Source organism: Etheostoma spectabile, chromosome 8 (assembly GCF_008692095.1).
Source record: "Etheostoma spectabile isolate EspeVRDwgs_2016 chromosome 8, UIUC_Espe_1.0, whole genome shotgun sequence".
NCBI lineage: Eukaryota > Metazoa > Chordata > Actinopteri > Perciformes > Percidae > Etheostoma > Etheostoma spectabile.
The window spans coordinates 22,909,333-22,935,641 of NC_045740.1; the positions used below are offsets into that span (position 1 = coordinate 22,909,333).

A 26,309-nucleotide genomic window follows, 5' to 3' on the forward strand; every position below is an offset into this window, starting at 1 on the left:
AGTATGAAGGAGTAACTGTTTAACACTACATGACAAACATATTGTGGTGAATTTACCAGATATTCTTTGAAGAAGGCGTCTGTCTTCATTGTGGTAGATGACGAGGCTTCTCAGGATACACTCCCTCCTGGTGTTGATGTTGTCACACTGAAGTAGGGGTGTAAAAGGTAGACACAATTTAGCCAAATGTGGTTGTCAAGGTGGCACAGGAAAGGAGCAGGTTGTCTTAAGATCTGTCGGTCATTTTTGTAGTAAGTTGCCTTGCAAGTTTGTAGTTGTCTTGCATGTTTTACTTAGCCAATGGTGTGAGTGGGTGAACAAAATGAAAAAACATACTATTTGGATAAAAGCACTATACAAGTAGGTGTTGTGGAAGTTTCACGTACAGCGAGGGAGGAATTTGTGTTGAAAGAAGAGACTTTGTTGAAACAAAATAAAGACAAGCTGCAAACTGAGTTAAAGGGTTTAGGTATTCGGTGGAAGGGTTTAATTGTTTTCTGCAGAGAACAATCAAATGACGAGAACAGCTTTCACAATGAACAGAGTCACAATGTGGCCACAGTTCTGGTGCCTACAATCAGTAATACTCCTACTTATATCCAGTTTGCCCCAGCAGAAACCAGCCCATATTTGGAAAACATTTATAAAATGTGCTTAAATAAGCAGCTTAGTACATTATATGCATATCTACTAACCAAATCTGTGATAGACAGGACTTCCTTAATCCACTGCCCCTTCACTCCTCCTTTGCTCTTAAAGATCTGCATCAGCTTATCTGAGAAGTGGTCCAGCTGTGACACGAACTTTGACTGCAGTGGCTTGGTGGTGAGCCGCATAAACTCTGCATTTTACCAGAAAAATAAACAAAATGCAGCCATTTTTTTAAATGTGTTATAATTACCACCATTTTGGTTCTATTGGGGAGCTCAACGTCGGATTTTACATAGTACAGTCTGCATGTGTGGGCATAGCCTCCATATGTATGTGTGTGGTAGAAGAGAAAAAAAAGGCAGATGTTGTTTGGCTGCGTGCACCTTGCGGGATGTTCCAATCATTTATCAGCATTAATGAACATCAAAGATTATTAAATCATATTTTAAACAGAAGCCTAGTTAGAATACTCGCAAGGAACCGCCGCATGAATGCAATTGTCAGCGGACATGCACAACTCAGCACAAGACTGGTGAATGGCAGGCGAGCAGAGAGAAAATAGTTAATGCTAAGCCTCAGTTCAGCTGGAAATGCACAGTGACCAGTAGTCAGTGAATAGAGACTGCAGCTTCTCAAGATTATATGCACACGATTCAACGATAGGTCGAGTATAGGCTAGATTTGACAAGTCTGATTTGACGTGTGTAAATCTATAGCCCTAGTAGTGTCACAATACAATGGTGCAGATAGTTATCATGATTGACCATAAAAAATATCAACTCATACAAACATGTACACTTACTTACTTCACTCTCCTGGAATAAAGCAGGCCATTTGTTTACAAAATCTTCAATCAGGGTCTTCAATCTCTAGTCGTCTGTGGGAAAAGGTTTTTCCCATTTTTTTATCATCACTTCATGGTGACGCTTTTTCAGTTCTGACAATAGGCTTGACAAAAGGCCTGTGTTTTTGAATCGGAGGGGATTTAATTGCTATTTGTCTGATTTAAAGATTTATTCTGTACAGAACTCACGTTGTGTGGCTGACAGAGACGTTATGAAGTCAGAGACTAAATCTGATCAGATCACTGATCATCTATTCAATTCAATTTCAATTCAATTTTATTTATAGTATCAATTCATAACAAGCGTTATCTCAAGACACTTTACAGATAGAGTAGGTCTAGACCACACTCCAGAATTTACAAGGACCCAACAGTTCTAGTAGTTTCCTCCAGAGCAAGCAACAGTGTGACAGTGGCGAGGAAAAACTTCCTTTTAGGCAGAAACCTGGGACAGACCCAGGCTCTTGGTAGGCGGTGTCTGATGGGCCGGTTGGGATTAGAATGAAGAGTGGCGGTAACAGTCACAGAAAATAAATAAATAAAATAGTAGTTTGTTTGTAGTAGTTCTTTGTAGCATAGCAGGGCACTGTGGGCGTTACAAGGCACAGCAGGACGTAGCTGGGCGTAGCAGAGTGTGGTAGGATGTAACATGGCATCGCAGGACGTGTGGCGACAGCTGCTACCCTGATTTTTGGCGCCTCCCTGATCCGAGGAAACATGCTGGGCGAAAAAGAACAGAAGGACTCCGGGGAATAACTCCCCGGAGCTAGGTTAGCAACAGGCATTTCTGGGACATGGATGCACATAAATGGAAAGATAGAAAGATGAGAGAGGAACTCTGTGTGTCAAAAGAAGTCCCCCAGCAGTCTAAAACTATTACAGCATAACTAAGAGAGACAGGGTAAAGAGAGGAGCCTGGTCGGGCTAGAACTCCCCCCAACTTGATCTATCTGATTTATCTTTTCTAGAGGAGATGGGAAGAGAGAGAGAGAGAGAGAGAGAGAGAGAGAGAGGGATCCACCCCTCTGTTAACAGCCTGTTAATTAAAATCAGCAACAGATTGCATGTAGAACATTCCGAGAGCAACTCTGTCATAATTAAAACAACTAGAGACTGTGTACCAGCTGATATGTGAGTCTGATTATATTTTATTAAATTGGAATCGCACCACATTGTTTTTGTCACTTCCTGTCCAGCCTGAAAACGGCTGGAAACTGTCCAACATTACAGCAGCTTTTTGTCCCCGCCCCCGGCTGCTGCCGCCTGCTCTCGTCTACTTTACAGGCGAGGCGCAGTTCATCTCGAACGAGCCTAATAAATCAGTTCTCTCGTTCTCTTAGCTGTCTGTGGTCTCGCCTTTTAGGTGCAGCGGAATATAGTCAACTTCAGCCTTTCTAGGCTTCTTGATTTTGGCCTTCTCGTTTGTGTTTAAAAGACTTCACAGGGATTTCAGGATGTCCAGGTCGGCTGAGTTTTGTACGATAGTTCTGCATTTTACACTTAAATGACTGTTTCCATCCCCATAATCCTGTCTTGGACCCCAGCTGCCCCAGACAAGGATGGGCCCTTGTCGAAGCTGCTGCTACCTCTTCACACTGATGGTCTTTTGGATACTTTGTGTATTTCATTGTTTCTTGTGCAAGGCCATCAAGCATGACCCCCTTCAGCTTTGGGCCATGGTTAAAGGATGTTCCATTAGTCTCAAACTCTGTGGTTTTCTGTTGTAGGTCAAATTCCTTCAAAGTCTTTTACGACTGCTAGGGCCAGTGTTACTGCTGGTGCACAAGGGTTGACTTGCTTGTGTCTCTCATTAGCACCATCATGGATGCATTAACCTACCTGCCACTAGCACTGGCACCGATCCTTAACACCCCTCCCCCATAACCCTCCTCCAATCACATGTGTAACTGCTGACTGACAGGTTTCTAGGCAAATCACACACTCACTAACAGGCAGAACGCGTTCACTGACAAACTGCCTATAGCTTTGCAGTTACGTGAAGGCAGTTAGTCAGTAAATGTGTTTTCCCAGTTTTAGGAGATGTCAGTGAACGTGTTTTGCCGGTTATTGAGTGTGTGATTACGATATCAAATAGATATATTGAAATAAAGAAAATTAAATTGAAATGTGTCACCTCTAAGAAGGGCTTGAATCATTTTTTGAGAGCAGTTGGTCTGTCCCTCTTCTGACTCTGTCAAATTGCTTTCCAATCAGATTGTTGGTTATGACTCTAGCTCCATGTCTGTCTACATGTATAGAAACTAAAGTATAAGGTGAATTTCCTGGGAGAAGAGACTCAGCTTCTTTCCAACATCACAAATCATTCTTAATTATTATCCAGCGGATCCACAACAAAGAGAAAATATTGTAATGAGGCGCTTCGCTACTTTCCTCTGCACATTGCAATGGAGGTGAACACTCATTTTTCAGCCCCACATTTGCATAAATTCTCTTCTTTTTTTAAGTTGGCGCTGCCAAAAGTGATAAAGTGCATGCAGCACCAGGGAGGAGAATCAGGGAGAGAGGGGGGGGTGGTGCATGAAGAAAAGCAAAGAGGGGGAACGGGGTTATAGGTAGCAGAAGGAAAACAGTAAAGTAAGTATAAAATAACAGAGAATGCCGAAGACTAGACGCACTGCACAGGGACAAAAATAGGTGTGCAAGAAAAATGTCTGGAGCGTGAGAGGAAGCGGTGACATGTAGGCAGTTAGATGAATAGGACCAAATATAAAATAAGTGATGGAGAAAGAACATCAGGTCTGATTTTACCAATATAATGAAGAGAGAAAAGAGAGTCGAAAAGAGTGGCCAAGATAATGTGAGTGGGACTGATAACAAACACAGAAAGCTGCAGGCAGGAGGCTATAATGGACTTTTGAGTGGAGAGAACGAGAGATAGATTTATGAGGAGAGAGGGATGAGTGTGGGGAAACACAGAGATAGTGTGATAGAGTGTTAAGTGAAAGGGGTAAATTGTGGCCCTGCCGGTTTTACACAGTCCCTCATAAAAAGGTGTTCACATTTAACAGGCAGACACACACACACACACACACACACGCCCACTAACTGAAACACACAGACATATTTCTTCTCCCTGTGGCGCAGCATACATGTTCTAGTGCCAGAGAACTAAGAGTATCTCTGCTGTATTGGACAAAAATTCAGGCATTGTGACATGGGAGGATATGACCATATTGGCAGTTAATCCTGAGTAGTCTAAAGTCTGTGCATGCAAAAGAAAAAAGCTTCTATTGGTGTAAAGGCAGAATCTGCTTGTGAAATGCTGCCTTTCTCCCTTTTTACTAGGCCCTGTGCCCAAAATTAATAAAGTTTTGCTTTTTGCTAAATCCTTCATTTCAACCAATTCAATATGGGTAGACTGGCACATTGTTAGGCCTATTTTAGGGCTGCTGAAGCTACTCCAGCATGTTCCTTAGTTACCCCAAATACTAATGTTTTATTTATACTTCACGAACTGTCAGTTGGTGGAAAAGGCAGAGATGGAGGCTCAACGAGCACCCGCGTGCACGTAATGGTGTGTGGACAAGCAAGGTAGAGATTGACTTAAGAGAGAGAGAGAGAGCGCTGGGCGGCATAAAAACAAAGCAGTAAATCAGAGAAATAAAAAACTTTTTTTGCCGATTTCTCACTCAAATTGAAATGCAACTCTAGCTAGCATCTCACTATTGTTAATGTGATCCAGATTTATATTTAGAAACGACAAATATATCCAGCTACAAAAAGCCAAAAGCTGCGTTTACTGGTAGACTGGTAAACCTTGTGACCGACGTGTAACCGACTGCTTTCTGTTGAATTTTCCTCCTGTTGCTCTATCCTCCGTGACTAGGCTCGTTCGAGATGAACTGCGCCTCGCCTGTAAAGTGGACGAGAGCAGGCGGCAGCAGCCGGAGGCGGGGACAAAAAGCTGCGGTAAAGACGGACAGTTTCCAGCCGATTCCAGCCGCCTTCAGGCTGGACAGGAAGTGACGAAAACACTGTGGTGCGATTCCGATTTAATAAAATATAATCAGACCCACATATCAGCTGGTACACAGTCTCCAGTTGTTTTAGTTATGACAGAGTAGCTGGCAAAGTGCTCTACATGCGATCTGATGCTGATTTTAATGAACAACACACTGTAGATGATACGTGATCTGCTCAGATAGAATAGAAGGCCTTTATTGTCATTATACACAAGTACACGGTTCTTGTGCAACGAGATTAAAGATTTAATCTCTCTGACTTCTAAACGTAACTATCAGTCACACAACATGTGTTCTGGACAGAATAAGTCTTTAAATCAGACAAATAGCAAATTAAAATCCCTCCGATTCAAAAACGATACAAAAGTTTATATAAAACGTCATCATGTTGTAAACCAATCAGATTTTAAATCAGCTGAGAAGCCGGCGTTTCCCAGCATGCTCTGGGTCCGCCTGGGTCCGCCTGGCTCTTGCAGTCGGTGAAAAGCAACTGCGCCGCCTGCGTCTCAGAACTGCGGCCGCCTTGCTCTCGTGAGATGTCCGTTGCCTACGTGTGCATGACGTCAGAGCAAGTCGGGATCAAGTCGGACACAAATCTAACCGGCATGCAACGGGCGCCGATCGCCGGTGATCGATTCAGCGCAGACCTGGCTCATCTCGAACGAGCCTATCGTCTCCATCTAGAAACTAAGCTACGCTGTGCGGGGAACAACTCAGACTGGCTCATGATTAGACAGTGGTTTATGGAGCGGTAGATGGGCTTTGCAAAAAAACCGAAGCGTTCTATGAATGGAATCATGCATTTTAAATATTGCAAATTTGATCGTGGGAAGCCAAAATCGTGGTTGTGGTCAAAATTAGATTAACTGTGCAGCCCTAGGTTCTGCCTATAGTAGATCAGCTGCTCACCAGCTTAATCAAGGCGAGTACTTACAGGTGTGCCTGATTAGGTCCTTTCAGCTGGGAGAGGCTGGCCACTCCTAAGTTGTAGAACAATAGGTAAGACAGTTCTGCTGTGAATGACATTTTTACCATATCTGGGGTGCTAATTGTTATGGGCACCCATAAATGTATGAATGTCAGCAGCAACTGATTGATGTACATGTAATGATATTTTCCAGATCCCCAGTGTTAATAGGCTCGTTCGAGATGAGCCAGGTCTGCGCTGAATGGATCACCGGCGATCGGCGCCCGTTGCATGCCGGTTAGATTTGTGTCCGACTTGACCCCGACTTGCTCTGACGTCATGCACACGTAGGCAACGATAACCTCACGAGAGCAAGGCGGCCGCAGTTCTGAGACGCGGGCGGCGCAGTTGCTTTTCACCGACTGCAAGAGCCAGGCGGACCCAGAGCATGCTGGGAAACGCCGGCTTCTCAGCTGATTTAACACCTGATTGGTTTACAACATGATGACGTTTTATATAAACTTTTTATTGTTTTTGAATCAGAGGGATTTTAATTTGCTGTTTGTCTGATATAAAGGTTTATTCTGTACAGAACTCACGTTGTGTGGCTGATAGTGACGTTTAGAAGTCAGAGAAACTAAATCTGAGCAGATCACAGATCATGTTCAGTGTGTTGTTAATTAAAATCAGCAACAGATCGCATGTAGAGGATTCTGAAAGCTACTCTGTCATAATTAAAACAACTAGAGACTGTGTACCAGCTGATATGTGGGTCTGATTATATTTTATTAAATCGGAATCGCACCACAGTGTTTTTGTCACTTCCTGTCCAGTCTGAAGGCGGCTGGAATCGGCTGGAAACTGTCCGTCTTTACCGCAGCTTTTTGTCCCGCCTGCTCTCGTCTACTTTACAGGCGAGGCGCAGTTCATCTCGAACGAGCCTAATGTTGCTCTTTCGTTCTATGTTAGCTAACCCTATACTTACATGTGCTATTGGTATGTTCCAGTCAGGTGAGGCTGAGATTTTAAAGTGCCTTCAGCAGAAGGGGAAAACTTGGCAGCTTGCTGTGGCTTTGCTGTTTACTTTATTTGTTTATTACTTTGCCTCAGTTAAATTAGATTTTATTTTCATTTCATTTCATCTTATTTAGCCAAAGCGACTTACAATTGCTATACATAAGTCAGAGGTCACACGCCTCTGGAGCAACTAGATGCGTTAAGTGTCTTGCTCAGGGACACGTTGGTAGATGTAACGGAGTGGGATTCAAATCCAGGTTTACCACACCCAAGGCATGTAGCATATTCACTGTGCCATAACCACCCTACGTTCTGCACTGTTTGCGTGTGTCACAGTTTTTGCTTTTTGCTTATCCAGCCTCTCCAACATGTGTGAGTCGACGTTTCAGGTGGTGTGACATTGCTATTTACTACAATAAACTGTCCAATATACAGAAACATTAAACACATTTTCTCAAAAATCTATACAAAAGAATCCATTTGCTACGTGTTGTGTGAATGCTTTGTTGGGGAAATACAGAAGCAAGCAGTGCCAAAGAATTCTGACAGAGAAGACGTGTAGTGTTGTGATAAGAGGGGGAGAGGTAAGATACATATTTCATGTTTAGTCACATTTCAGCTCTCTGTCCCCGTCGACACTGGCTAGAAAGTAAAAATGGACATTGGAAACTTAAAAGAATCTTTAACTATAAATAAACATCTACATTTCACAAATCAGTGAATGCAGCTCTTGCAGAACTTTAGTGGAATCTTAGAAGTTCTCAGTGTGAGGGGCAGGTGTTTCAGGTACTGCTTAACATTTCACACAGACAAACACGCAACAACACACAAACAATCCCCACACGCAACACAGCAGCAAATCTCAAGAGTTATCGGTTGGCCTCAGAGTCAGAAAACACACCCTTCCCATCCATTCTCATAAACACTCACATGTAGCGCACACACACAGACACACGGACTGAGAGCTTGGCCTTGTCTGGTGCAGTCATGGCTGGCTGTGGACTAAAGGAGATATATGAGAGAAGCGAGCTGTGTGGAGAACAACATTTATCTACAACCCCTTCCCTTTCGTATGCAAGGACACCTACCGACGGAACCATTCGGCGTGTCTCTGTCTTCACTGTCAGCTTGATGCAGTGCATATTAGAATTCTTTTCTTGATTGCTAAGACGTGCTTCATGATATTGTGATCCTCCTGATCTTCACCTTCTCAGCAGAGTCGTTTGCAAAGAGTGTTAACACTTTCATTGGTTTTGTGCCAGTTAACATGTAGAGTTTAGTTCCTATCTTTATTCAAGAGCGCATTCTTTCAATTTGAGAGCATTTGTCATTGATTTTACGTTCAGATTTTGTAATAATTTCCCTCAAAATCTTGTTCTCACACTCAAATAGCCACTGCTCGCGCTTGGATTTGCTCTGCTTGTGCTCAACCTTTCTGCTTGGACTCATATGTTGCTGCTTGAACAGATTTCCTGCTCTCAGCTTTGGCCCTTTTCCTTACACTCAGGCTGCTCGGATTATTTTGTGTTACAACCAGAGCCCTTCTACGGAGCGCCTGTTCACTCCCTATTAAGCTCCATTGTATGTACCGAATTTGGTTACTGTGCCACTAGAGTTCCACTGGGGGTGATCCTATGGGAGTCTATGGAGCTAGACAGCTAAGTTGTTGAGAAATCTCAAATTTGATTGCAGTTTTTACAAGTTCAAGATGGATTATAGGTTGAAAGTTGAATGAATGAGTACTTATGTCCTTTCAATTTGTTACAGGTTTAGAACTAGAGATCCTGCTTGATGACATCCAAAGCGTGCGTGCGAATATTTCAGCGTGGCCTTTAAAACATTAGCAAACCAAAGCTCTTTGTAGCACGTGCATTGACAGGGAGAGCCTAACCTGTCAGCTGTGTTGTTGATGCCTCGAGACAAAAAAGGAAGTGACTCAGAGCTGGCCGTAAAGCAGTATCTCTGGCTGTACGATGTGTATTATGTCATAACACGGTCTCACAGCAGTTTGTGAAATGGTCACGTTATTTTTAATCTATTGATTGACTATGAGTCGGGCCTTTTGGATTAACTAATGCCGCTGCTGTTTTCCAAGCATTTGTTAATGATGTACTCTGAGATGCTGATATGCCGTGCCTGGTTTGTACGGATCATGAGAACTTGGAGTATCTACAGTCTGAGAAACAACTGAACTCTTGTCAAGCCAGTTGGGCCCTGTTTTTCAACCGATTCAACTTCACACACGTCATATCGTCCTTGCTCCAAGAATGTCAAACCAAGATGCTTTATCTAGACTGTTTGACTCTGGGTCTCCCCTGAAGTCAGAAGAGACCATTCTCCAAATATCCTGTGTTGTTGGTGCTATTTCATGGGAGGTGGAGGAAAGAGTCACACAAACTGCTGTTGCCTTGCCTGTCTGCCGACTCTCCTGTTTGTTCCTCCAGAGCTTAGATCTCAAATCATCCATGGGTCCACTCCAGTGTTCTGTTCTTATGTCATCCAGAAGTAAAGAGGACTATTTTGTAGTGCGGCAATGGTTCTGGTGGCCCGGAATTTGGGGATTCTGTGAAGATGTACTTGGCAGCCTGTCCTGTTTGTGCTCAGAACAAATCTCATTAACCTCCAGCAGGGTTCTTGCGTCCCCTTTCTGTGCCCTCTAGACCCTGGTCTGATATACATCTCTGGACTTCCACAGGTTTGCCTTCTTCTGAGGGGAACATTACTACAGAGACTCACGCTCTTCCGGAGAGGTTGTCAATACCTTGTGGACTGGGAGGATTACAAGAAAGATCTGGTGGTGTCAGCCACCAATATCCTTGCCATTGAACTCATTAGGGAATTCCACTAGTAACATCCTGAGGACCCTGGGCCGCCTCGTGTCGGCCTGTAAGGGAAGAGTACTGTCATGGCCCCTCCCTGTGTATGTTGGTTTTCCATTTCCTGTTTTATTCTGTTCTACTTTGAGTTGTCTTGTTTTGCTTTCTGTTATATCTTCCCTGCCTGTGTGATTACCTGTCCCCGCCCTAATGTGTTGCACCTGTGTCTCATTGTCTCCCCTGTCTTGTGTGCTTAAGTTCTGTCTTCCCATGTTTACAGCTTTTGAGCGTTTTTGCCTGAGTTTTTTTATTCCTTTGGATTTTGACTCTTGTCTTTTTTCTGGATTTCCTGGTTGCTGAGTTCAATCATTGTTAATAAACTATTGTTTTACATTTTTGAGTTGTGTATCCGTGGGTCCATTTTCTGTGTATGTGATACTTACAGCTAAAGTTACTTATTATAAAGACTTTACTATGGATATAGATTTGTCTATATTATATGCATGAACCGATGGACAATCCGTTTGTAAATGTGTAATCTATAAATGGAAAACACCTTCAACAAATACAAAAAAATGGTATACATTAATCCAACGGTACATTCACCCTGAGGGTAAAAGTGCAATTTCAGGCTTTAGGCAATGCCTTGGATCTCAGTATTGTTTCTCAATGATCTCACGTTGAGTATGTTGAATAGAAAGGAAACTAGAACTGTCTATTTCTACGAGCTTTCCTTTCAAAATGTCATGTTAGATGAGTACAGTACAAAGCAGTCTGGTGTAATTTCAGTATTTAATACTAAAGTGGTTCTACTAACAAAGGTGAAAGATCACCTCAGAACCCACAATTTACCCTGCAAGTTTTTGTGTGTGCGCGCATTTGAGGGTTTAACAAAACACTTCAACTCCCTCATTTGATTCCCCTACTGTTCTACTTTCACACACACACAGAGCGGTGGGCTCTCAGTGTGTTAGTGACCCAGACATTTGGCATCTTTCACGTCAGGGTGCAATCTCTATCTTTCCTCTCATTCTCTTCATCAAACAGAGAGAAGGATGGAGGGAGGGAGGACGGGGGAGGCAGAAGGTCAGTGGAAGAGAGAGAGATGGATAGGGTGTAGAGATGATCCAAAGCAGAGCATTTCTTCCTGTACCTCCATCAGGAGTGAAAAAAACCTTAACTAGTGTACTCAAGTAGAGCTTCCTAGTTCCTCATTTTGAGTTGTTTTGGAATCCAAAGTTGGACCTTATTTTTTTCTGTCATACCTAGTGAATAATGTCATAAATAAAAAATAAATCATACTGACATAGAAATTCTGTTACACTCAGAGTCCTTCACCGGAACTGGCCATACGTTATTTTAAAATGTTTGTTTCTTTCAATTAAGATTAAGTTGCAGAAACATGAAAAGTGTAAATGTTTTAGGAACATGCACCTTTCTGCCATAAAATTGTTCTTTTTTACAATAAACTGACTCCACAAAACTCAGTTTTAGGACTTATGGCAAAATAATTGTCAGGACACGCCCACAGTAACAGGTGAACTCGGAAAGAATGTCCATTTAGAGAAAAAATATAGGCAATGAAAGTTTTTCTGTTTTGTAATTATAGTTTTTTTGGCTTTCAGCATCAGCAAACAGATTGATTTGATTGTGTGTGCAAATTTTTATCGAAGCATTTATGAATTCATAAGCTTAAAGTAACATGACAAGACCCTTACAAGAACTGGAACATTTTTCTTTTAGTCATTACAGGTTTGGTAAATAAAAACTTCAAACGCATGTGTACATTTTTTGTAAACTCTTTCCATATAAAATTATTGTATTGTAATAGTATTTACCTTTTGATTTTTGTTTCTCAAGGAGACCGTCAGAGCTACTCCAGGGAGCATTGCCACTCCCCCCAAGGCTCGTTCTCAGAGTAACACATATAGAGTGTGTATAATAATACATATTGTGAGAAATTATGTTATCCAAAACCGTTTAATTGTGGGGGGGGGGGGCGTTTGGAAGGTGCAGTGCAGTTCCACTGGAATCTACATGTACGTCTCAGCTAGACAAGTTCCTGGAGCTGTTCAGTTTGAACGGAGGAGAGTGGTTGATCAGTACATCAACAACTTGTTGATGGAGCTGACACAGGCAAAAGTGGTTAAAATAAGTTTAATGTTTTAGGAACACGTGCATTAAACAAGTTTGTTGTTTTGTTTTCTTGCCTCAGTTGGCGTGTTGCAAGTAACTTTGTTTTATAAAAAGTTACAACTGGTTTACAGCTCATAACAAATTTTAACATTAAAAAAAACTACCAGTTCATTCCCAAATACATTTGACAGTCCTAAATACATACACTTCTTATAAAGACAATTTTTGGAAGTAAGTTTGCATCAACTTTTAAAGCCCCATTTACTTATTATCGGTACGCTAATGTCCAGCATTCATTGGTGAATCTAGGTCTCAAAAAGCCACATGCTAATGTTACCTCTCACATGCGTCAGGTGATCCTAGCACGCACATTTAACAATCTGTAAACCAAGGCAAAATAAAAGTCATTTTAATGAGTTAAATGACAGTAAATGAGACAGTTTCTTAATTTTGGTATTCTGTCTGTCATACAGAGAGTAGTGTGCACAAGGTCCTGAGAATGCACTGAATGAAGCTGTGTGCTTGCCATGAATCACATGCAGTGGAGCAAGAGAGAGAAACCCAGTGCTTACAAATCTCTGCAATCTGGCCAGAGCACGCTGCTTGTTACTCTGAGTGACGTGCATGCTGAATCTCCAGTATCCATGCAACGTTTGAGAACTTATGAGGTATTTCAAAGACGTTTTTGTGGAACTTTATGCACTGCGCCCAAAACCAACCCACAAGTTCATAACCCTCAAAACATGCTTCATGAAGTGAAATGTTATTGTTGGCCTTGAACTGAAGACTGTTTTTGTTTTTTCTGGTCAAGGATGTTACATTTTTCTGAGCCTGAAGAGGTAACCTTGCCCGTCATAAGGGGCAAAGGTCTTTCTCTGCTTTGCACATCCAGAGAATTTGGCCCACCCATGAAAGGGAGACATCATGGCTTTCAAACAAGCAAAGTGGCAGTTGGTCAAGTCCACACCCACAGCTTCCACCTTGTTGCCCCCCCCCCCCCCAAAAAAAACTACAGACTCAGAAATGGCATATCCTAAGAAAATCTCATTGTGGGACTGAATCTAGTGGCTGGAATTCTGCACCAAGACTGAATTTTGGGAAAGACACTTCAGATACAGTATAAGGGGACCACTAAGGTCTATATAAAAGCATCCAAAGAGCACCAATGGGATCTTTTTAGCAAGATGGGGAAGTGGAATGGAGGATTTTAAGCATTTAATTAACTTTGTTTTCTCCACTTGTTTGTGCAGTGTTGATCCAGATTCTAAAATAAAGTGATAGAAAGCCTAGAAGAGTGTTTTTGCCTCTTTAGTGGGGAGTATCATTACCACCTAATGGGAAATTCTTGTTGATAAACTAAAACACAAAAATGCTCAGGAAAGCTATAGTAATTGGAGTAAATACATTTTACCCCTGTTCTTTGCAAAACATTGCATTTTCTGTTCCATGTGGAGGTGTAACTTTCTCTCACACACACACACACACACACACAGGAGGACAACCATTTCCAGTTTTGAAAAGAGTTTTTCACAGCTTTCTGATGAGGCAGCAAGTTTATTTGTGCTTCTTTAGTGTGGGCGACGAAATTTGGACATTTATTAGCGCTGCTTCAAAGATGCTCGAGTCACACACTCAGTTTTAGAATCCTGCTCACTCTCTCTTTACATCAGAATGTGATTATGGCGCTTTGAAGCTGCCTGGTTCAGCCCACTGAACAGGAATCAATGCTGAGATGATGAAGAGGCTGAGGACTGTGTATGAAAACTGCAGCTGAGGAGACATGACAGGATCACCTTGACCTCAGTCTGTGCTATTTGCTACTGAGACCTGAAAAATGTTACCTTTCACAAGCATTAACCTCTGTAGATAGAGAGATAGATAGATAGATAGATAGATAGATAATCTTTCTCCCACACAGAAACAACGGGTGGAAGTTAAATCTGAGGTGACGTGCTGACTAAACTGCTCCCTGCTGTTGACCAGCTACAGATTGTCTAGGTCAAGATATACACACACACACACACAGCGGTTTCTTGCCAACTGTTGGCTCCCATTTACACACAAAAATGCACACACACACACGCGCCAGCTTTAGGTGACATAGATTAATAGCCTTACTGACTGACAGAGTAACTTACACTTCCTCTGTGTCACTGTCAGCCCCCGGCTGCATGTGTGTCTCAGTGTGTGTGCGTGCCTGTGTGTGAAGCCATTATTAGAAGTATAATTGTAGAGACATTCAAAGTGTTTACCCTCAAGGGCTCTGCCGGCATCTAATAAAGTTTTCATACCGCAGGAGACACAGAGAGCGGGTGGAGAGAAAGTGACAAAGAGGACAGAGAAGGAGAGGAAAGATAACAGAAAAAGGTACAGCATGGAGTGTCTGGCAGTCGCTGTCTACACAAAGTAATCTAACATAAGCTATAATATGCAGTGTTTAAATAGAAAAAACAGTTTATCCTACGGACAAGTACAAAAATGATCCCTTTCCTTTTTTTAAATGATTAGTTGACTCAACTTAACTACGTCAAGTCATTTCGTAGCTTTGACAGAATTAATTTGAGTCAACTTACAGTGTCAAGGTTATACACTTCAAAACACTAGTTGATGCAACATGCAATCTGTTGACTCAACTTCCTGTATCAAGTAAATTGGACTTGAAAATATTATGAGATAACTTTAAGAGCTGTTGGTTGAATTTATTTCATCAAGTTCCTACAACAAATCAAGTTGGCTCAACATGGAATAAATAATTGATACAACTCGCGATTTGTTGATTCAACTTTCTGTATCAAGTAATGTGGACTGGAAAACATTACTTAATAGAACTAAAAAAAGATGTTGGTTGAACTTATTTCATCAAGTTAAGTCAACATTTTTTTCTCATGCTTTATTGCCAAGTTACATGAGTTTACAGAAATTGCCAGATTTGAAAATCAAGCAAACTAATAGGGATGAGCGAGTACAGCATTATCTGTATCTGTACCTGTTTACCACATGAATTATCTGTATCCGTATCTGTACTCGGACTGGGCGGGGCCTAAACCGGAAGTGGACAGAATTTAACCCGGAAGTGTGTCGGGTTCTCTTGAAATGTGCGGGGCTTTAACCGGTATGTTATTTAAGCATGCAATTGATATGAGTTGATCAGAAATTGTTATATTTATGCTGATTAGAAAACTATTTACATGACAGCATCGAGATGCTGTTTCTCAGATCTGCATTGACTTTAATAAAGCAAGCAGACGGTTAAAAAAAAAATATATCTTCGACGACAGACGCAACGCGAGTCGCATTTAAACCAAGCAGCATGTCTGAAACCCCACGGTTACCAGAAACCTACTGGTTACTATGTAAGGACTACAAACCCCACGGTTACCAGAAACCTACTGGTTACTATGTAAGGACTACAAACCGAAGTTAAAAACCAACCTGAAGCTGAAGAAACCCTAAACGTTAACGGAACAGATCCGCGGACCTGATTGACAGAGAGAGAGAGAGAGAGAGAGAGGAGAGAGAGAGAGAGAGAGAGAGAGAGAGAGAGAAAGGGAGGGAGAGGGAGCGCTGTTCTCCGTGTTCTGTGTGTGTGTGATTGAGCCGAGCGTGTGTGTGTAGGGTGGGGGGGGCGCTGTGACTATCACAGAACGCTGCGCGGTCAGTTGAGGAGTGGTATTCAATCCGAGCACGGATATTGACTCATATTACTCGTATAATACTTGTACTCGGCAAAAGTGCTTTATCCGTACCGGATACTCGTTTCAGCCGAGTACTCGGCTCATCCCTACAAACTAATATCTAAATATACTGTAGATGTAATATCAAATATATAAAATACAAATCAGTGTCTGCAAGAGACATTTCCTCCACAGAGAGCAGGAGATATCTGTTAGAACATAAAAATGTAAAAACCTGTTGTGACCCACAGAACGGCTTTACATTTATTTTCCTCTTACGACATAGTGGAGAAATTGGAAAAAAAATTAGAACACTTGCAGGGCCAAATGCAGACACATCTTCCTGAGCCATGTCTCTAACTGAGCAGTTTATTCTTTAGAGAGTGGACATCTCAGATCCGATTCCCATTAACAGGCGGTGAATCACCTCAAACGTATATTTCATGTCTTTTCCTTCACGTACCCAGCAGTCCCTGCATAGCTGCTGCTCTCTTCCTTTTGGTTTGATGCCTGCAAAAACACAATACGTGAAATCAGTTGATATCAGAACTCTGATTTTTGTCAAACCTCAAATGATGGAAACTGAGCTTTCAGTTCAAAGAGGTAACTTAAACTCTGACCTTCTCATTGGCAGATTTTATTTAACAAACCCAGAATTTCTCTCCATCTCCTCCATCTTACAGAGCATTTTCTTATTCGTTCAGTCTGCATCAAAGTGTCTATCAGAGCACATTAATCACAGGTTTACTGCCTGTCATAATCTACATCCTGGTCCTTCTTCCCAGGGGGGGGATGCACAACTATTGCGGATTACAACTACAACAAATACTGTATGTACTTACATCCTTGTCGACACTCTCTATTAAGGATGTCCTTTCTTGAACTTCCTTGAAGCGCTTCAACCGGACTGACTGAAGACGTTTATGCAGATGGCTGTCCAGACCCTCATAGAACTTATTGATGTCTATTGACATGAGCCTGGTGAATTCCTTGACGATTACAGTTTTAGTTCAAGTTAAAAGTCACCTAAATTTTCACATTGCAGCACTTCAACTGACACGTTGTCAGACATTTGATGTACAGCAGAGACCTGTCTCAAGGTAAATGTTTCATTAATATTAACTTCAACCTCAACAATCTGTGTCCTGTGGCAGATTGGCTTGTGTGACAGGTTATTGAGTTGTATTAATGTTTACATCAGACTGATATGTCACTGCTTTGTTATATTGTCATGATAATTCATAGAGGCTAATTACATACAAGTAACAAGGCAGTAAATTTAACAAATCAGTATGTACTACTAAGATTTAAGTAGTTAAATAAAAATATCTAATTCATATCAGTTCAAGCATTATTTAATATAATGTATAAGAGTGGCCTACAGGAAAGATCAATTTATGTTTAATGTGTCATATTATGTTAGTCATAACAAGTTATTGCTTGTGTCTGTTGATTGAAAAAAAGAGGATGAAACAGTTCCATTTACTTATTTTATTAATTCTTTTGACAGGGACAATGTACATTAATTAACATTGCTGTAAATGCACCAGAATTAGCCACAAGTGTTATGGCTAGCAGGGGAAGGAGGACCAAAATGAAGGTGTGGGAAATTATACTCAGGTATAGTGGAACTTGTGGGAAATGATACTCAGGTATTGTGATCATATTTAGGTACTGTGAATAAACTTATGCATAAGCAAATGAAACAAAGCTCATGTCAGACACTGAATAAAAGAGAAGTATGTTGATACTTGTACTTGGCATCCAGGTGGGAGCGACATCCTATTGTTAAGCATTAGCCACGACTAGCAGGAAGACAACACACTCAGTAAGGCTAGAAGCCATGTGCTGATTCCACAATGAGGAGAACAAAGGGGATCTTTCACAGGAAACGACCCCCAAAACACACACACACACACACAGACACATTCCTGAAGACTGAAACGGGATGCCGCGCCCACCCAGCCAATAGAAATACTGTTGCTAAGGCGTTATGATCTGCCCAGTGACGCTTTTAACCAATAGGGCTCCCTTGAGGAGAACCCTTATAAACTTCTGTGCACCTCTGGTTAAGGGCCTTTTTGGGAACCTCTGAACTAGTCATGTTCCTAATAGGACCGTGCACGTATAACTGCCCGGAATGCATTGCTCTGTTTTTATTAATAAATCATTTTAATACATAATCAAAGCTAGAGTGATTTCTTAGCTAATTGAGTCCCGACGTTTGGACACTCCAAGTGGGATTCGCAACAAATTTGGTAGCAGAGGATGGTTTCGAGTAGTGATTAAATTTTTAGGAATCCCACGGAATCAGGATTAATAGTTGTTAAACTCCAGGTCCAGATTCCACGGACTGTCCACGTCTGAAGGAACGGGACGAAGGAGGCATTGTGTGCAAAACTCAGAAAGACTGGTCACAGAGAGCTCTCAAAAAAAAAAGGTAAGCAGAACCTATTTAATTAAACTCTGCATATTGTATAATAGTATAAACTAAATTAAAGTGATCAGAACTACTGAGTGTAAGTACATAATGTAATAAGTAAACAAATTGACTAAAAATTATTAAATGTTTTGTGGACATTGAGCAATGCATTCCGTTTTTCTGTTGAAGAATGAGAGAGGAGTGTGAAATATGAGTTGAAAAGAGAACAAGCATCTGGGATGCGTAGATGATTCCAAATTTTTTGGAGCTACGTCAAATATTTTACTTTAGGAGTACACGTGCTCAATTGGGGGAATGTTAGCATAAAGCCCAGCAATATACACAATACAACATTACTACTTTGCTATGACTACAAAAAAATGTACACATTTTACCTGTCTTTCAGTAAAATGGCAGGTAATCTGACTCTCATTTTGGCTACAGATGGCTCTTCTTCAACGATCTCCTGTCTTCTTAGTGCGTATGTGGCAGTGATTGCATCATTGATGTAGGCCAGGTTTGGGGTTTTTTTTCTCATCTCCTGGACCATCCTTTCTCTGTCTTCTTCAAGAGTTCTGCTGTCTCTTCCCTGGGGGAGCTCTGGAAGTTCATTTGTTTCAGACAGTCTAGGTTTCTTCACTTTGTTTCTCTTCCCTTGCGTGTCCCCAGCACCTCCTTTTCTCAGAAGTAACCTCCAGTTCTCGGCAGACCAAACTTTTAAATTTCTGTCTGTAATTGCCCATCTTGAACTTTATGCTGTGTTTCCATCCATATCATCCACATGTGGAGCCAGGTTCTTGAAGGCAAGGGTGTTTTTCAGCAAGTGCCTTGGCTACACATCTAAAATGTTCAAGTGTAGGGTAGGTCATGAAAGAATATATTGTTTCAGCAAGTCAGAATCTCAGACTTCATGTCCTTTGAAATGGATAGAAGTGCTCCACCTTCTCTAAAAGCATCATTGCCCTGCCTGAGCCTCAGATCAACGTCATATGAGAAGGTGGGAATGGGAAAATGAGCTGGCCATTGCTGTGAAAGCCAACCTGCAAACCACTCTGTTTGGCTCCTCAATGAAGAGGATGTCGTCGGAGATGATGAATGAGCTGAAGAGGATGCTGCCAGAGATGATGGTACAGCAGAACTGAAAGTGTCCAAACTTGAGTCTGAAGAGACGGGACAGAAACAACTTGCAATGTCACCTTGTCCTTTGGTAGATTGTCAACACGTGAGATTACAGAAGTCTTTGAAATCCTTATCTTCACATTGAAGGTCAAATGAAGAGCGTAACTGCAGTTTTTCAACAGTTTCAGGCCGTCAACAGAATCTGCAACAATCACGGAAATGATCTCATGCAACAGCATCTTCTAGTGACAACTTGAAACTCTCAAGACTTCTCTGGCAAAAAAAAGAATGTAAGACTAAATGAACCAACATTAATAACCATGGACATTCAGACACATTTTATTCTGTTTAAAACCTGTTTTTACGTTTATAGACATACTGCATATGTTTTTCAGGGCAAGGAGAAGAACAGACCATTTTAAGTAAAATGACAGCTCAACTATACCTTAATGAAGTACAAAACTTTTGATGTCACCATCAGTTTGCCTGCTTTTGTGAATGGATACAGGGGTTGATATCCAGTTAGTTTGTGTAATTGCACCATCACCAGTTCAGAAGACTGATTTTTCATCAACTCATAACTCCGCAGGTGCTTCATGTACCATGCATGATATGGCTCTATCAAGAAAGACACTTTGCTGGACACAACTACAATTTTACCCAGCTTCCCAAAGTCAGGCAGGCCACTGGTGTGCCCTACGGACACAAACCTACCCTTTGAATACCCTTTTGCCATAAAGGCAGACATTGGTTGCAAGAGACACAAGACTTATGTTTCCATATAAGAGCATCAGGTCTGAACTTTCAGATCAGGTCTGAAAAAACTTGGCAAATCTAGAGGTTAAGCTAAAGTAAGCTGGTGTTCTGTTGATAGAGTGAGCAAGATGTTTCTGAAAGTGTGAGAATCCTGCACCACCGTTAGAAAAAAAGCTTCAAATCTAATGGCCCAGGAATCAACCAGAGGACCAAATCTCCAAATCACTTCTGGATAACGTTCTAAGAAGTGATGCTAGCGCAAGAGGTGGAAATCAGGAAACACTTCCTAATAGGCACCTGTGATCTGAGACTTTACACTCAAAGTATGTCAATGTCTACTGAAAAATTTCCATTAGTCGAAAGCTCTACTATATCTTGCAAATCTAATAGAATAACCTACGTCATCTACTGGTATAATGGGAGCGATCATCTGAAGTCTCAATGTCCAGTTTTAGTGGCAATTCCCACCAATATATTTTTTCGATGCAAAAGACTTTGAAATTGGATGAGGTCTGTTGGTTTTATCTGTAAACTTGAAAGGGTAGGATTCAATTAAATTCAGCTCATCAATTGTAAAGTACTTTTGGATACCTGTTACGGTTGTGGAAGGAGGACCCAAACGCAGAGAGGCAGGAAACGTAAAAAAGGCTTTATTGTCTTAGGCCGAGCAAACACAGGAGTAGAACAGTTCAACATAAATCCAAAAGCCGGCACAGGGAAGGGCAAAAATCCCAAACGGGAACCAAACGCCAACAGGGAAACTCACGGGAAAGGCTGGAGGGCATACGAGATCACAGACAGGAGGACTGGCGGGATAACAGGCAAAATGGAGACATGCCGCATGCAACAAGACACGGAGCCAGGCTGCATACAGGGACAGGGCAAAACGACAAAGCACACGACAAAAGGAACACTGAGGTTAAGTACAAGAGGTAACGATGTAATGGGGAACAGGTGAGACATCAGGTGTATCACATTAGGGCGGGGCAGGACAATCAGACAAGCACAAAGCAAAGTTGGACAAGACTAGACAAGACAGGAAACTACACTATCAAAATAAAAACAGGAAGTAGAACAAACAGACACTTACCGGGGAATCACAAGAAAGAGACAACCACACAAGACTGGGGAGGTAACCGAGAACACACACAAGGAGGCAAGAAGGGAAAAACAAACCCAAACAAAAATCCCAAACCACAACAGATACCAGAGACTTTATGCATAGACTTAATTCCCTTGGCATTATTCCTTCAAAAAGGTTGTGCATAAAATCTGGGATTATGCCCTGGATTGTGTGGAAATGAGAAAGTCTATCGAGAACACAGTCACTCTTTACTCCATTCACGGAAACTGACGTTTGTTTAATTCCAGAAGGTCCTGTTTGTGAGCTTCAACTATCCGAAGAAGAACTACTCTCTCCTTTACCTCGTGAAAGTCAATATCTTGCCGAAGCTAAACAAAACCGGCAAAATTTGTTGATATTAAAACTCTCATTAAACCCAGCAAGTGAGTGGGCCCCCAAGTCGTCTGCAGACACGTCCAGCACTGTACCTCTAGCAGTTTTTCCCAATTTCTGAACATACAATCCTTGCTGCTCAAATACTTCAAGGTCTTTAATCAGTGGTTCAAGACTGGCTCCAAGGCAAGGCAAGGCAGCTTTATTTGTATAGCACATTTCAGCAACAGGGCAATTCAAAGTGCTTTACACAAAATCATTAAAACAGATAAAACACAAGTACAAACAGTTAAAAGCTCCATACCAATATTTCTTCACATCATTGCTCACACAGACGTGTGAGGTAGATTGACTGTAAAGATGATCTATATTGTACAGGTACATTTGAAATCACCCAATAGACTGCACAGACCTTATGCTTTTTGATGTTCCTAGTGGGTTGCAAACTTCAAAGTTGTCTATATACAGTCTTAGGGCAATGCTAAGATCTCCTGATGAGGGCAAAATATTGTCTTTGTAATATAGACTGTGTCTGTATGTGTTGTACTGAGACAAGTGTTCAACTGTTTCAATATGTCCTGTCTCCAACATTTTATCTAACGCGTTACTATGATTTGAGAGCTCTGTCGGGACTTTCAAAATTGGAATATTAACAAATTTCCGTCTTGAAGATGCATCTAAAACATATTCAATCGGCTCAATCACTTTCAAATGTTTCTTGTAAAAAGTTTTTCTTTTGTATTCAGAGCCAAAAGGCCCGTCTTTCAACAAGAAACTTAGGGGGTTTACTTTTTTAACTATCTCGGTTATAGCAGCAGTGATATCAGCAGTGACTGCACAGTTCTGCTTGATCAGTACACTTTCAATTATTTTTGGTGTGCACTCTTCTACAACTGTGCTAATACTACAAAGCTCATTTATTATTTCCTGAGTTGTTGTTTTAGGTCATGTAGGTCTTGATCTTCAATGAAATAATCTGTTAAGTCTAGATTGTCTGAATGTGTCTCAGAGTCTGTACTTTCAGAGTTTAAAGTGCCTTGAATACAAGTTTGATACAGGTTTTCTCAGAAACTGTCAACGGTACAGAGGGGATGTTACTGACTCTTATGTGCACAAAAAGTCCTGTACACACTTGACTGAAAACTATAGACTTTAAAGGGACATTTAACAGTTTCCTTATTGTGCATGTGTACTTTCAAATATGCAAAATACTGTGTATCACAACAAGTCTCTGAAAAAGAGCACAGTTCACAAGTTAACCTTGCAGTCACCTGCTTTGAAAGGGCTTGACTATGGTCTCTAGTTAAATATTTTTTCAGAGATGTTTCTGTCCTAAAGGAGCACACACAGTCTGCATAAACACAGGGAAGAGGACAGTTCCTTGCCTGATGACAGTTCTTCAGAAATTGCATAACTTGCAGGACTACCTCATTGAGGGGCAGTTGCCCCAAACAGCACAGCCTACACTGAATCCTGTAACCCTGTATTGAAAACAAAGAAAGTAAAGTAAAAAATACATATACAACCATTATTAGCAAAATTGTGTTGAATGCATAAGTATTTTTCATGTAGTATCAAATATTTATTAATAATTGTCTAAAACAGTTCTATATATTTGGAGTCATCCAGGTCAAAAATAAACATAATGAACAAACTATTTACATTTCTTCAAAAATGGCCCAAATGTATGCCAAATCTCAAAACAGTGACACCATTCTTCTCTGTAGAACGGTAACAGACTATCTCTGATCACATTAGAGTATTCTGACCTGGAGTTATCTATGTTTACCGCTTTATACTCTTAAAACAAACTCGCAATGCATCAGGATTTACTGGAGACAGTAGCACGGAGCTAGCGGCAGAAATGACCAAAAACGGGATAAATTATGGACATCAAGTGGATAAATCTTGAATGTAAGAGTTTGGATTTCATGCTCAACAACACTGAAAAAGGCACAAGTTCCAGCCAGGATAAAAAATAACATGTAAAGGCTAGAAAGACAACCCCGTGACGGCTAGCTCTTTAGCTGTTAGCTGCATAAAATCACTAAGTTTCTGTCTTTTATGGTTATTAAATGATTAAAATATGAATCAGAGGTGCCGTTTTGGATTGTACACAATCCCTTCGGTTCCTGGGTCGAACCAATAAAACGGCATAGGGCTCCTTCCCCGCTGGCCAACGAACCCACGTCTGATATCCAGCTGGTGGTCTGCGTGACCGTTCACCCCCACTGCTGCACGTTGCCATGGATACTGAGTGTAATGGAAGATGTGTAACTACGCAAATGAAAACAATCACTACGTGTTTAGACAACATCTAACGCCACATGAAAAATATAGTCCATACACTACGCCAGTGGTCAGTGTGTTTTCTTCCCCACGGACCATGAGTTGCTGTTATCTCGCTGTCTTGTCAACACTGTGCCAGGTTGATTGAGTGCAAGCAAAGCTTCTTGTCGCAATGTCACGTAAATTGGCAGGTTGATCCAGGTATAATGTTCCCACTGTTCACACATTTTTCCATAATAATAAGGACAAATCTCGCACCGTTTCACTCGTATAAGAGTATATTTTTTGGTGCCAAATACTTGTTACTTGAGTATGAGGCTCGACCGTAGCTGCATTAAATACTTACTATGACACTCCGGCGGTGCTAGCCAGCTAGCGCTAGCTACATGCTCAATTATTTCCAAAAAACAAAAGGAACATGAAAAATTCATCACAGGTTATGTCAACAGATAATTTGAGACGGAGAGACATTAGACGACCAATGCACCAACAGATGAACTGACTAAGCTAAAACACTTTTAAATGTACTTACTTGGGACGGCTCGGCGCCGAGGGAAAAAAATGGCGGTCGACTCAGATTTTCTGAGTTTTTCAAATGCCCACCTTGACCTATTTCCTGAAGGGAACTGAAGGGATTATAGGAGTTTTTAATGAGTTTCCTCGCTTTTTTCAAGTTGAAGTTGTTGTAACTCTTCTTGCTTTGTTAATGAGTTCTCTCAGCTTGACAACAATAGTCCCTCTGGCTAAAAGCCCAAATCCCTTTTAACAGTGCAGCAGTAGCTCCACTGTGTTGCTGTAAAATAATGTAGTGTTAAGAGTGACAACCGCAGCGAGTAATATGTGTGGCCTGCTCAAGAATGATGAAACCGAACACAAGTAAAATCGTTCTTTCTCTTTTGGGTTGTTTTATTCCCCGACTGAGCTTCATAACGAACAGCGCTAATACTGTTTTGTTTGAGGATTTAAGACAATTCTGGTTATAACCAAACAGAATGTTAACTATTTCCTGATCTGACAAAACCATCAGCTTTAACAGTTTCCCTTAGCACTTGGCGAACACTTAGCTAACTCTAGACAACAGCACCTCTCTAAATAAAGAAAATAAAACGAGTTGAGTACATTTTTCCACACAACTCAGTCACTTCCAAATAAAATATCTCGATTCCATGAAAAACATAAATACCCTCTTAATCACATAATCTCCCATAAACATTCTTACAATTCAGTAAAATCTTTCAGAAAAATAATGTATAATTAACTTACTTTCACTCCAGTGTGCAACCTGTGCTCCAAGACACACTGTACACATACACACACACACACACTGGGATTTCAACGCATATATCTCCCCTCTAAATTAAGCAGAAAACATACAAATGGACATAGCTTATTTAAGTAGTCAGTATACATTATTAGGAGATAATTCTGCTTATACATGTACTTTAGCATTACTCACGCTAACCCCGCTGTTCAGTGTTGCCCTCAGCGCTGCGGAGACACGTACACACAACTCTTACAGATTTACAGAAATCGTCTGGAATACAAAATCATCACTCATCAACCTTAAGTCTTCTAAATTAACCATCTCATCTGTCGCACTGTTGCTTGCTCTGGAGGAAACTATTAGAACTGTTGGGTCCTTGTAAATTCTGGAGTGTGGTCTATCTGTAAAGTGTCTTGAGATAACTCTTGTTATGAATTGATACTATAAATAAAATTGAATTGAATTGAATTAACACTGCTAACTATTTTCATATTTTACCGAACTTCATAGGGATATTTACCTTACACATAAACAGAAATCCACACCACGGCAGTCAGTCACCAACTGGTACTGCCACTTCTTTTCTTTTTTTTGGTGTCTCAGCAAAATTAGGCCCTAACGTGACATTTGCCTTTCCCACTACTCTTAGCGTAACAATGCCCCCTTGAGGGAAAAAAGAACACTACTATGGTACTAATCCCCAAAAAAACTTGTGTAACCCTTGTTCACCTGGCTACATATGAGAAACTAAACATCCACATAGGGATTTAGGTTAGGGTGGTGCATGGGTCAAACAACACAGGACCTTCACCCAAGAGACCGGGGTTTGTATCCTCTTCTTGTCCTGCGTGTCACTGAAACGGACATTTTGTAACCCCACCCATGATCTTTTCCTAAATCTCACAGTCCCGTTCTTGAGCCGCATGTCAGTTAAATGTCTGTTTTTTACATGAGGCCAAATCAGTCCCGACCCAG

At 41.2% G+C, this 26,309-nt stretch overlaps 1 long non-coding RNA gene across 1 annotated transcript; it reads left to right on the top strand.

Moving 5' to 3' along the window:
* Window positions 1-26,263, top strand: LOC116694454 (uncharacterized). Its single transcript, XR_004333162.1, has 4 exons — window positions 1-11; window positions 6,312-6,322; window positions 20,583-20,590; window positions 26,111-26,263. It is a non-coding gene; the product is annotated as an uncharacterized LOC116694454 (long non-coding RNA).
* Window positions 26,264-26,309: the final 46 nt, after the last annotated feature.